The 13,793-nt window shown below is 43.3% G+C and overlaps 1 protein-coding gene across 1 annotated transcript in view; it reads right to left on the bottom strand.

Annotated features, from left to right (window-relative positions):
• Positions 1–9,064, bottom strand: part of GPRIN3 (GPRIN family member 3) — a 51,990-nt gene extending 42,926 nt beyond the window's left edge. Inside the window, exon 1 of the mRNA XM_069485510.1 lies at positions 8,944–9,064. The gene's annotated coding sequence lies outside the window, so the exon portion shown is untranslated. The remainder of the gene's footprint in view (positions 1–8,943) is intronic.
• Positions 9,065–13,793: the final 4,729 nt, after the last annotated feature.

The raw sequence follows: 13,793 nt of genomic DNA, 5'->3' as shown, positions 1-13,793 counted from the left end.
TATATATCAAGTGCTCAATACAGATTCAGTAAATGATCCAAGGAAATCACCTTCCTTAGATCAGGGCTTTCCGCCAACCCCATTCCACATTCTGTATCTTGCCTCCTAAATAAACTCCTATCTCCAGTTGGAGGCAAACTGTTCTTGAATTTGCAAAGCAGAAGAAACTGACGTGCCCTCAATCTAGTCCCGCTCAGGCTATTAACTTTGACCATCCCTCTCGGAGACTGAGATGCATCACTCAGAAGCCACAAACCCCCAAGGGACGATCTTTCAAAAGCCTATCATTACAGTTTCAGACATCAAAATAACCACCAGAGGAACTGGAGAATAGTTTCTTCATAGAAGAGCATAAAAGTTTCAGTGTAACTAAATAGGTGTTATTTAAAAATCACCAGGGGGAAAATAACTCTATCTCTAAAGAATTTCAATACCCATGGTCTTGTCCATATCGTGAATGCATTCCGGTTGACATGACACCTAACACTTAAATACTCGGAGGTCGTTCTATAAGGAAATGCCACTCTCTGCAAAGAGAGCACAGGGTTGGGTGGCACTGTGTCCTCTCTTAGCTCCAATTGATACTATTCTCAGCCCTGTCTTCTTGGAGTGAAGCTGCTGAGGCACCGACAATTTAGGATTAATAATTAGGCGAGGGGATGTTTTTAGAAGTGAAGTAGGAGGCACGAGGCGGGGGTGGCATGCAGCGAAGTGTGCACGGGGACAGAAAGTGGCAGCAGAAGTTGACAAAGAATGAGAGACTTCAGAGAGCTATTCAGACAGCTTTCTCTCCTGAGGAGATCTGCCTGGGTTTTCCATCTTGTTGCCTCCAAAGGGCATTTGTCTTTATTTACAACATAAATAAATGAACCCTGACATAGTTCACCTCATTCTTTAGCCATATGACCAGAGCAGTTCTGTGCAATCGAGTGGCCAGACTGGGCAGGGATCTGACACGCTTCAGAGAGGGGTTGCAAACACAGCCAATTGTCATCGTTAGATGAGCATTTCTCAGTTGTACAGGCACAGCCAGAAACTGAGATTTGAGTCCATACTACTCCTGACAGTTTGTCTCAACCACTGGGCCTACCAGATAGAACGCGCCATTCCTCGAAAGGTTGGGTCACGCTTTGGGCTTTCGGGAGGCCATGCAAGTTCGGTGGATATGTAAAGAGTTGTACATAAGATAAAGATATGATGCATTAAAAAAAAAAAACCTGTGAAGCAATCCAGTGTAAAATCTTAGTCATTGACCTTTAAAGAAAAAATAAATTAAATTATTGTTAAAAGTGTTAATATTTTTCATTTGCCACACGGGGTGCAGTAAAAAGCAGGCAACTAGACAAACAAACAAATGAAAACTCCACTAGTCTCTTCCTAACAGACCAAAACAACTCAATTTGTATTCACTGAACTTTCGCAGACTCTACATATTTTGATGATGGAAACTTTTTAGACACTTGCTGTGGTTCATGGGAGTTATATTCAGTACAATTATCTCTCTGCACGGTAGGGACACATCAATTTCACAAGTACAGTCACAGCATTTTAGAGCATGATGGTAGTTAGAGAAAACACCTAGTCCAGACTTCACAAACTCAGTACCTACAGGCTCTGGGTAGGTAACACAATGACGTGAAGCTGTTGGGTTACAAGTGACTTACCTGAAGCCCCAATGTCACAGAGAGGATATGAAGTGGGGACTATAGTGAAGAAATGAGATAGCACATACTGCTGTTTAGCTCCAGCCTAGAGAACGTGGGTTAGGGTTTCAATTTTCAGAATAGACCTTCTGATTTTTAAACATTGGCTTAATCAAAAATAAATACCTGCAGGCTATGGTTTCCCTGCTGGGCCCACAGACTGCTGGTTTTCAATTCTGATCTGGCTCATACATTCCCTAACCTGAGGTCCAGACAGGCTAAGTGAAGTGCACCAGGTCTCCCAGATGCTCATGGCAAAGCTCCCTTCTGCTCTGAGCATCTGTTTGTGCAGACCGTCCCCCACATGAAAGGAGATTGCAAAGGCATTTTCACTCACCTCATCAGAGCTCAGCTCCTGACCCTGACAGTGACAGATTTCTGCTGACTGCTCTCAGAGCATGTTTGACATGAAAACAAGAACAATCATCCCCACCCATGTGTCCCAAGCAATTTTTACTCATCCAACGATGCAGGTGAAAATGGACGCCCTTAGCGCTGACCAAAATTCTTAGGAGAATTTCAAATTCTTAATTTTAGTTAGTAACTAACATGCCAGTGCCTTCATTTTTACCTGCATTTTTCAAGGAGAAATAATTTATAGAGCAATTCAAAGAAAGGCAAGGCTTAAAGAACAATAGAACTAAGTGGAAATAAAAAATTAATGCTATGTATAAAGCAGAAATTAGAAACAGGTCGTAGGAATCACAGAAGATTTGCTTCAATAATGAAGCTTTAAGCCATGTTTTCAGTGAGCTGAGATACTGATTTAGAGTAGTAACAAGCATTTCAAAATGATGTAAGAGCAAAGCAAAGACCAAACTCCAACAAAGTGGAACCCACAATGAACCAAATGTCTTGCATTTTTGAACAATTTTTTTAAAAAGGGTATAATGAGAAAGCGTATATAATGAGAAAGGAAGGAAACAAGAAAAAAACTTCTATATTATATTCAGCATCTCTGTCCTACATAGCCATAATTCAGAATAAAAACCCAGAGGCAATGTATTAATAAAAATCTGAATCCTGATAGTATTTGCAGACTATTACATTTTAGAAAAATTGTCAACAAGAACTGAAGCAAAAAAATATGCTCTGATTACTCAGGAAATACAGTTAACACAAACACTTTACTTCCTTTAGCATTTCATTTAACCAAAGTTGTACATTATAAAGAAAGAGAAGTGTCTCCCATAGATACAATACAGTTAGCTTAATTTTATGCTATTTCATAATCAATATCCCTGAAAAACAACCAAGAATCTGTCAGCATAAAGCATCTGATTACTCCTCATAAACTAGATACTCTCACTTTGATAGACTATTTGCCATTCAAGCTTAAAAAATAATTCTCTGCAACTCTTTTTTTTTTCTCCAGAAAATTAATAGATGCAAATGTGATTTTTTTTCAGGAGCTTTGGAGATAGATCTCTGTCCAGCTGTCCTGAATTAGCAACAATGCTGAGGTCCCTGGTGACGCCTGTGACTGTGGGTTTTACTCTTTCAGTCTCTAGGGTTTTTTTTTTTGTTTTTTTTTTCCCCAGGGTTTCTGCAGGTGTCAAAGGCTGTGAGTCCTGACTAAACCAATTTTCTAGTGGTGGCTTGGGTAGCCACTCTGTTTAGGAGCCAAGAATTAACATTTCTCAATCGAATCTGGTGTGTAAGGCCAAGAAACCGCCTTGCCTCAGATCATCCAGCTGATGCCCACAATATTTCTGCCACATCAGACCCTGGGGACACAGATGAGATCACCACATTGCCATTGAGAAAGGCTCACTGCATTGATTCTCAGTTTTGGAGAAGAGGTGCATAAGTAATCTGACTCTCAGACATGGTCTTCTGGTCCAGCTTCTTCTGCCCTTAGCCAAGAATCAGTGGAGAAGAGGAAAGAGGAGTCCTGCATTTTAGCTCCAGATCTAACAATGTCTACCGACAAGTTATTAAGTTCCTTGGGACTCATCTGTAACCACATCATTTCCTTGTAAATAGAGGCATAAACTGAGCAATGGTTTCCAAATCTGGCCATGGAATCCTTTTAGCGCCATTATAAAAAGACAGATATTTAAGCACCCCCTCAGATTTGGATTTGGATTAGGGTCAGTTATTACTGCTCAGGAATAATAATTTGGGCCCCAAATTATGCTGCTAGCTTCAAAATAAAGCCAATAATCTTATTACAGCTATGAAAAATTAGAAAGCCATTACTGCGTTGCCAACTCCGATACACCCAGTTAAAAAGCTGTGAAAAATTTTCTCACTGGCATTCAAGACAGTTGAGTAATTTAAATTGTGAGAGTATATATATTTTCCCCGTGAAATTCAATAAATGTCTTTTCAATCCAAATGCAGCCTCTAAATGTTTTTATTATTCCAGACTTGATTCTTCTACAAAAAGGTTAGATTATCCCACTAATCCAAACACTGTGATGTGGACAAGAAAAATGAGTCTAGGTCATTTTTATTAAAAAAACAAAACAAAATAAATTTCCATATTTGGCTACACTCCAAATCAACTAATTCACACAGATGAATCTCCTTGAACTGGCACTGTTCCTCTGGTTAAAGGTGTAGTTTTGTTCAAAAGAGTATCAGTATCACAAGATTGTTTTAGTCCAGAGGATCATGAAAGGAGACTTGTTGAAAAGAATAGAAAGGTTTGCTGAATCTATGACAATCCCCTGATCATCTTTGCTCCTCTGTGCCAATGACCGTAGTTATGTTCTGAGAAATGACAGAATCATTCCACAATGCGGTGTATCCCATAATTTCAATAGTGCAACCATCAAATCCGATTGAGTCAAGGCTCAACCAGTAAATTACTGCAAAAGAAAAAGATGGCAGGAGTGGACAGATTTCTGATGTTACAGTTATTCTGGCTAGATTTTCTTAAATAGCATTAGGAAAAGAAAGCTTAGACATAAAATAGTTAGAAACTCAAAAAAAAACATCACATATGCAGAGATAGAGAACAAAAGTGGTTAGATGCCTCAGGCTTGGGGGGAGGAAATGGGGAGATGTAGGTCAAAGGTTACCAAGTAGCAGATATGTAGGCTGAATGAGGCTAAAGTTCTAACGTAGGATTGAGAACTACAGTTAATAATCATGTATTGTATTCAGGATTTTTGCTAAATGAGTAGATTATAGCTGCTCCTGCCACAAAGGGAAAATGGGTAACTATGTGAGATGATTTATATATTATTTTGTTCCACTATAGTCACCATTATACTATATATATGTATCTTATAGCATCATGCCATGTACCTTAAATATACAAAATAAAATTTATTTAAAAAAATAGCAACTCTTAGCTGGATGTGGTGGCACAAGCCCGTGGTCTCAGTTACTTGGGAGGCTGAGGAGGGTGGAGGGAGGATTGACTGAGCCCAGAAGTTTGAGTCTAGCCTGGGCAACATAGTGAGACCCCTGTCTCAAAAAAAAAACAAAAAAAAAAAACTGTTGAGTAATATTTCAGTTTCAACAGAAATTCTTTTGCAATTCTCTTCCTCCAATTTGATATTCATTTTTTCTTTTCTAAATGATTCTTAAATACACTTGCCCTTACCCACCTCAATCTTTGCTTTTTCCTTCTGTATCACCACACCTTACTCACTACCCATCCAGATCTATCCATCTTTTATAAACTCGCTCAAATTCCACCTCCTCCTTGAAACCTTTCCAGACTAATTCAGTTCCCAAAGATCTTACTTGCTGACTTTACTGTCATGCATGTGCCAAGTCATAAGTCTTGACTTCCGCAATCAGGCAATTCTGCTATGCAGAATATTGCATAAATGCTTATATATCACATCTCTCAGTCTACTCTTGGCATCTTGCAAACTGGAAGCATCTTTTCTTTTCTAAGTTTCTTAAAGCAGAAGCTTTCGGATTTTTTGGAATATGATGCATAGTGAGATATACATTTTACATCCCAGTCCAGTGGGCACATACATATAAATACATATTTAATTAAGAAGTTCCATCAACAATACTTACTCATGCTTCTGTTTTCCTCTATTTTACTTTTCAAAACAAAAAATGCTGATGACACCCACTAAACTGACTTCACAGGGGATTAGTTTGAAAAGTACAGTTCTAGAAGGGCACTTATTGTTTACTTATGGATTACTATAAATATTTCTCTCATTTAAAAAATAATACAAAAATATTCTGTGGACTTTGGGCTGTTGTTAGCCCGTGTTCCTGAGTTACTTGTTGGCTCATTCAGTTTCTCACACCATCAGACGTTTGCCTTTTGGAGTCATCTGGGAGTCAATTAAGTGCTTAGAATATACACTATTTTCCATCCATTTTCCCTGAGCTCTGTTGTTATAAAAATAAGTTTCTCTGCATTTTTATAACTCATTTCTATAAAACTCAAATCTCCAGTTCCTCATTCTCTCTTTTATTTTCATAATATGCGGAGTAGGTGGTGGACATTTCACGGATGAAGTAACTGAGGCTCGGAGAAGTACAACTTTCTGAAGGACTCTTTTCTGCTTTCAGAGGCTATCGTAAATTACAGCAAATATGGTTTCTTCAAAGATATTTGAAGGATATGAACTTGTGTGATATGAACACCATATGAATGCATTCAGCAGATGCATAACTTATCCAGATCAAATGGTTAACTGCCCAGATGAATTAGCTCTTCTGGACTTCAGTTTGTGAGGGGATCCTGCTGCCCTCTCCATTCCCCTCTTTCTACCTTTATGTACTGACACTGTTTTCCAACCACCTAGAGCTACCTGTTTTCCTCAGGCTCTGCATATTTGGGTCCCCATGCCAGGAGTGCCCTTCCCTCTCCTCTTGCCCAGGATAGCTCCTCTCATCCTTCAAGTCCATGGGCAACTCTCCCTGTGCTTCCCACTTCCACACCTGGCCTCCACAGCACTTCACTAGCTGTTCCAGGCGGTCTCCATCTCGAGTTCTGCAGGCTGAGACTGTGTCTTGCTCATTCTCCTAGTCCGCAGCCTAGGATCACGCCCAACCCAGGATAAATATATGCGGAATGCATGAATGAACAAGCGAATGAATGAATGAATGAATGAATGCAGAAAGGGGAGAAGCAGCTGCCACTGAAAGAGCTCAAGTGTGAGCTGGGACTAGAACCATGTGTCCCACTCTCTGAGGCCAGTATCTCAGGATTCTGTGATTCCGTGACAAATATTTCAGTACTGCCCCGTAGGCTGCAGCTTTTGTGAGCGGAAATTCAAACAGCGAAGGGTAGCTGGATCTTAATATAGTCTCTTCAGCATATTTGAGACATAATTAAGAAAATGTTGCAGGAACAAATAATTAAGCGTATTAGGCAAGTCTTTGGAGGCAATTTAAAACACTCAAATTTCAAAACAGCTTGCTGGAACCCTCCCTGCCCTCTAGTTGACACTGATCTGATTCATGTAACTCTTCAGTCCCCCACTTCCCATGTGAAGCTGATGCACTTGCGATTTTGTCCTAATCGTTTTCATAAAAGTCAAGTTCGAGCTTAGGCCTCACCACACCAGAACACCCTGTACGTGACTCTCCACGAGCTCCTCTGTTTCCAAAACAAATTCCAGTGATATAATTTGCAATAGCAAATAACCACCTTTTTATTTCTGTTTATGAATCAACAACTTCTTCCCCCTACTAAACACACACAAAAACCTGAAAAACTAAACGCACAGAACAACTTGAAAAAAATGTTCTTGGGGCTTCTACTTCAAAAGAACATTCTCTAACGCAAAGTCCTGTCTTTTGCAGATAGCAACAGAGAAGATTTTCCCCTTTGTGATGTGACTCATATATCTTTATTCCCACAATTGTTACTCAGGGCAGGCCAGTGGTGAACACAATGGGAAAGAAAGAATAGTTTATAACTGGAAAATGAGCACATTCGAGAGAAGTACACTCAAAGCATTATCAAAGTCAAATATGCAGCAGCACCAACAAGAGCAAACAAAAGCCCACGCAAGAGATGTGTAAATATTTCATGAAGCTAAGCCTTAATCAACTCTCTCTCCCAAATCTTGCTGAGGCTGTAAACACTTCAGTTTCTTCTAGTCCCACCATGACCCAGATTCCTTGCAAACCCAAACGGAAAACAGGGTCCCATAATGGACCTTTAACAAATGTGTTGTGAAAAATATCTAGATGGAACCTATCCAAGTCCTGTTCTCACAGCAGGAAGAAGACACCTTAACGAAAGGTGGTTGCTTCTCGAGTGACCACTCGGAGCTCCATTTCGCCCCTCCCCCTCCGAGCCCTTGCTGTGTCCACTTCCCCCTGCCTTCTGGACATTCACAGCATCTTAACCTTGAATTGCTTATGCCCCAAGCTGTGATTTCTCTCAATGTCCCTCCAGAAGGCCCTTTGAATCCAACCTGGATTCGCTACCTTCCCACCACCCAAAATTCACTTACCAGTGTCTATTTAAGTACCCCGCCTGTCCCCCTCTTTCCCTGCCCATTGTTGCGTCTGCAGTTTTGCCTCCCTCTTTTCCATCTGCCTGGAGAGCGTGAAGAGGGGCCGGGTTAACAGTCTTCTTCAGACGTTTTCTAAAATGCATCTCTAAAGAACCGTTTGTCACCTCTAGTCTCTAGCCTCATTTAATGTGGTTCCAAAGTTCACCTCTATTACTGAACAGGTCTCTACAGTGATTTCCTTTTAGCAACCTCTACCCGCCCTTCCTCGTCATCTGCCTACCGCAAGAAAAAGTCTATGTATGTAAGTGTATATACATATGTGTGTGTGTGTGTGTGTGTGTATATGCACACAAGCACACATATAAATGCATGCATATTATATGTGACTATAGTGTTTTGACCTTAAAGGGAAGAAGCACAGGAAAATGAGAAAAATGTCCAACACAGACACACACGCGGGCACACACACACACCTATTCGGATATTCGCAGAGTGTGCAGACCCTACTGAGCATAGGATTGATTATAAACCCCCGCACCCCTCCCACCTCCGCCCCCAAACGGCAGGCGTTTAATTCCATTTACCTTCAAAGCCAGAGCCTAACGGAGCAATGAATGACCTTGCAGAGAATTGATCACCTGCGAGAAAGACGGCCCCACCTGGAGCGCAGGATGGGACGGGGACGAGAGCAACAGGCAAAGGATCCTCGGGCAAAATGTGGGACCGAATCTGTCCCCTACCTCTACACAGCGCACCGCGACGCTCGGATCCCCCCTGGCTGGACGCCGAGCGGAGGTGGCGCGGGGGGGCGTCTCCTCCGGCGGCCGCGGGTCGCCTACCTGCTCTCGGCCGGCTCTCCCCGGCGTGGCGCGGCCGCTGCCTGCGCTGTGGCTGGGGCTTCCCGTCGCATATCCCAAGCACGGGCTCTCGGGCGCTCGGTGCCACACCGCTGGCTCCTGCCGGCCCGCGAGCCGCGGTGGTTTTCAGCCGGGTCCCGGAGCGAGCTCGGTGCGTTCAGGAACTGAAATTACTATGCAAAGAGCAGAGGCGGCGCACAGCTGCCGGGCGGAGACCGAGGGGACTGCCCCCGCCGCAGGGCTGCAGCCGCCGCCGCCGCCGGGCGCAGAGCCAATCTGGAGGGGGGAGTGCACTTGCCCGCCTGCTCCTCGGTCAGGCCCGGGGTGCGCCCATCTGTCCGGCGCTGCCCAGCCCGAGCCCAGAGCAGGAGGCGGCAGCTTCGCAGGCGGCGGCAGCTGCAGCAACAGCAGCAGCGGCGGCGGCGGCGGCGGCGGCGACAGCAGGACGCCAAGCTCCGCCCCCTCTGACCCCCTCCCCCGCCTCCCCGGTCCCGGGGGAAAGTGTTGCGGCCCCGGCTGCTGCTGAGCGCCGGGCTGGGCAGCCGGGTAGGGGCCGGCAGGTTGTGCTTCCGCTGCAAGGAGACCAGCGGCAGATGGAAAGTTAAGCAGCGATTCAGGAACAGGGCTGGGGGCCCAGAGCGATTCAGCGGGAATTCTGGTCCTTGCTTCCTCACACAGGTCGCCAGACTCCACCGCCGAGTCTAGACTCTAACCGACAGACGGTTTCCAACGAAGCCACGTGCAGTGAGGACCTGAAAACAAGGAGATCACCCGATGTGTCCTATGTGTTGCAAAGTGTACAGTATCCTGCGTATCTGGAGATGGCATTGCTGCCGGAGCTCCTGTCCCCACCCCCTCCCACCCTCACGGCTTGGATGGCTTTGGAAATCTTTCCCGCTGAGCGGCTCCAGCAGTACTGAATGGATGTGTAATGTGGTTAGCAGCCGTAGATGGTGCAAAATGATACAATAAAAAGCAATATTATTAACGGAGTATCTGTTGGCAGCCTCTGTGCAAATGCCTTATACACAGCCTCTCTAATTATTACCACGACCCGATATTGTTCCCCGCTTGCTGGATGAGCAAACAGGCTTAGGCGATCTGACAATTTGCTTAAGGTCACGCAGTAGTAACCTGCTCAGCTGGGATTCAAACCACTCCAAAATGTATCCTCCCAACTAACACACAGTACTCACCTGGGGACCTTGTTAAAGCGCTGACTGTGATTCAGGAAGTCTGGGGTGGGACCGGGAATCCGCATTTCTGGCAAGATCCCAGGTGATGCCCTAGCTGTCGGCCACGAGAACACACTTGTCTAAGCAACTGGGCCAGGCGTTTTAAATAAGTCTCTTCTTTTAAGCCAGCTGTAGTTGATTGATAGCTACTTCCCGAAGGTGGGTTACGGAGGATTCTAAAGCTGTGTTTTGGCTCTTGGGCAGAGAAGGTACAATCAGCTAGCCGTGTTCATTTTGGCTGATGGAGAGAAGGTTGTGACAAGGGAGCTGGGTGGCCTCCCCCACACGGGGACTCTCCTAAAACGACATCTTAATTACAGGAGTGGTTACGGCATCGTCTTTATGTGATCAGAGCGCTAAGGACAGGTGCCCTTATTCCAGGTCTCCCTCTCATTAAGAAAACCAAAGTTTTACACCTAACATTTGTATAATGTGAAACACTTTACAAAGTGCCCACATGAGTAATTTTATCTGTCTTCGTAACAACACAGTAAGGCAGATACCATTTCACTTTACAGGGAAGACAACGGAGGTGTAATCTCAGAAATCTCTTCCTGAGATTACACAATTAATATACATGTGGCAGGGGCTGGATTGTGACAGATCTCTAGTTCGGGGCTGTTTTTGCTATATTACTGTATTAGTTTCCTATCGCTGCCATAGCAAATTGCCACCAACTTAATACGACACAAAGGTATTAATATTATCTTACAGTTCTACAGACTTCTGAGTCTGAAAATGGGTCTTTGGGGGCTAAAATCAAAAGGCTAGCAGGGGCTGTGCATTCCTCCTGGAGACTCTGAGGGGACAATCTGTTTCTCACTTGTTTTTTCCAGCTGCTAGCGGCCGCCTGCATTCCTTGGCTCGTGGCCACATCACTCCAACCTCTACTTCTTTTGTCTCATCTTCTCCGACTCTGACCTTCCTGTATCCCTCTTAGGGGGACCCTTCTGATAACATTGAGTCTACCTGATAATCCAGAATAATCTCCCCATCTCAGTATTCTTACCTTAATTGCATCTGCAAAGTCGCTTTTGCCATGTAGGTAACATCCATAGGTCCCTGGGATTAGTATATAAATCTCATGTTATCGGAGGGTCATTATTCTGCCTATCAAACCACAGTTAGTACTTATTCTACAATTTCTACTATACCTTACTCACCTTTCACACCTGCTTGAGTTTCAGACTTCTGGGAAGTTCTTTCCACTTAAAAATTCACAGGATAGTTATTCAAGAGACAATAATAACAAATGAGTACTGGCAAGAAATACTCCAAAGTCATGAAAAGGTCATGAAAAAGACCTGCAAGACTCAGAGCTGTTTTTGGCCCGATTAACACTGGGAAGGAAATGCAAGCCTCTTATCAAGGAGATTTTATTGACTACTCCATATAAATAAGCAGATTCTGCACTTACCTGCCATATTTTCTATCCTTCTTACACAGCTTCATGTTTTTCTGTTGGACTTACTACTATATCTTGATATAGTATACATTTGTTTATTGTGTGTCTACCTTCTATTATATGAGGTCTCTTTTTTTTCACAGCTATATCTCTATTGCCTAAAACAGTGTCCCACACTTACTAAGTTCTCATTAAATACTTGTTGAATGAATCATTATCCCCAATTTATAAATTAGGGGACCCAAAATCCAGATGTTTAAGTGACCTTTACAGTATTCCACATCTATGAAGTGGCTTTACCAAGACTAAAACCCAATGTTCAGCCCAATGCTTTTTCCATATTGTGTTTCCCTTCCAAGTGAAAATCATTACTGGTGTTTAAACGGGGTCACCAATGTATTTCAAAAACATAAGATTATGAGACTAGAATCTTCTCTAAATGTCACATCTTTCCTAAAAACTCCATCAGTTTAACTGGATTGGCAAGAAGAATTGGCAGGACAAAGTAACCAACAGTGGATTCTGGAGGGCTGCCATTGGTTCGGCGTTATTTGGCACTGAGTAATACTGTAAGTTGCTTTGTAATTGTTCTCAAGCTCATTCGTGTGTTCATGTCTTGACACTTTGTATTATAGGGTCTTTGGGCTCAGGAACCATGACTTCTACTTCTTTTGTATCCCTGCATTCTGCCCAGTACTGGGCTCAAAATAGACTTGTCACTGCATGGTTACGAGACGGCTGCCATCTCTGTGAAAATCCTATCTTTACAAACCACACTCAAGGCAGGAAGAAAAAAAAATCCCAGTGGAAAAGGGAGCTTCTATTTAATTTTTTCATGGAAGAAAAAATATTTCCCGGAACCCATTGTCCCATCCCCAAGTCACGGGCCAGAATTCGGTCACCAGATCACTGTGGAAATAAGCACCTAACCTTGGGGAATGGGCTTGCTTTGCTTTTCTAGGCAAGACATCTGCAGCCTCGATCAAAACTGAGCTTGTGTTGAGAAGGAGAGAGAAAGCAGGCTGGTGGATCACCCCACAGCAGTGTCTTTCACGAAGAATCAGTGGAAGAACACTGAAGACTCACAGTAAGGTCCATTTTGATGTTACCTGAATGCATTTGAATTGCTGGGAGACCATGGCAAGCATGTCAGTCAGGCTTCTGCTTATTTCCCTCCCTCCCTCCAGACCTCCCCTCCCTTCCTTCTTTCTTCCCTAATCCCCTCTTCTTTCTTCCCTTCTTCTCTTTCCCTCCCCCTCCGTTTTGGCTTTGATACTAAATGGCCTTCTCCAGCATCATTTGTCGTCACACTTAGTGTTCCACGGTATGCTTAATCAATGCCCTATTGTCCAATGTTTGGATCATCCCTCTCTGGAATACTCTTCAGTAAGGTAGACTCATCCAGCTGATTGGATAATAGACACTCCAATGACTACTCGTCCTACTGGCTCATCTCTTTCTGCCCCTCCTGCCCACACTTCCATTCCTGCAACAGTAGTTTTTATAACGCACTAGTATTATGTTCCAGAACATCATGAATTTGTTTTTATTTGTTCCCCACCCCACGCCCTCCTGAAATGCCCTTTCCTCATAGTCACTTGTGTTAGTCAGGGTCCTCCAGAGAAACAGAACGAATAGGATAGATAGATAGAAAGATAGATAGATAGACAGAAAGAGATTTATTATGAGAGACTGGCTTCCACTATTAGGGAAGCTGAGAAGTTCCATGATCTGCCACCTGAAAGCTAGACGCCCAGGAAAGCTGATATCATTCCAGTCCAAACCCGAGGGTCCAAGAACCAGCAGTGCGGACATCCAAGGGCAGGAGAAATGGACGTCCCATTCCAAGCCCGGAGCAAATTTGCCCTTCCACCAATTTTTTTTTTTTTTTGTATTCAGGACATCAACTGATGAATGGATACATAAAATGTAATATACCCACACAATATCATATTATTTGGCAACAAAAAGAATGAGATACTGATACATGCTCCAATTAATGTTCATGGATTGATGAATGTATTCAGTTTGCCCCAGATTGGTTAAGTTTATCTAGTAACACTGAAATTGCACAACTCAAGGTGTGCAACTTGAATTGTAGTCTATGCAGATGGTGCCTTCTGGATTATATAAAATGGAAAGTCTTATTTATCTAATAGATCTTCTACGATGCTAGGGGAAACAGGAACCTC

The sequence above is a fragment of the Eulemur rufifrons genome, chromosome 13, assembly GCF_041146395.1.
Source record: "Eulemur rufifrons isolate Redbay chromosome 13, OSU_ERuf_1, whole genome shotgun sequence".
NCBI classification, from domain to species: domain Eukaryota; kingdom Metazoa; phylum Chordata; class Mammalia; order Primates; family Lemuridae; genus Eulemur; species Eulemur rufifrons.
This window is presented reverse-complemented; position numbering and strand designations above follow the sequence as displayed.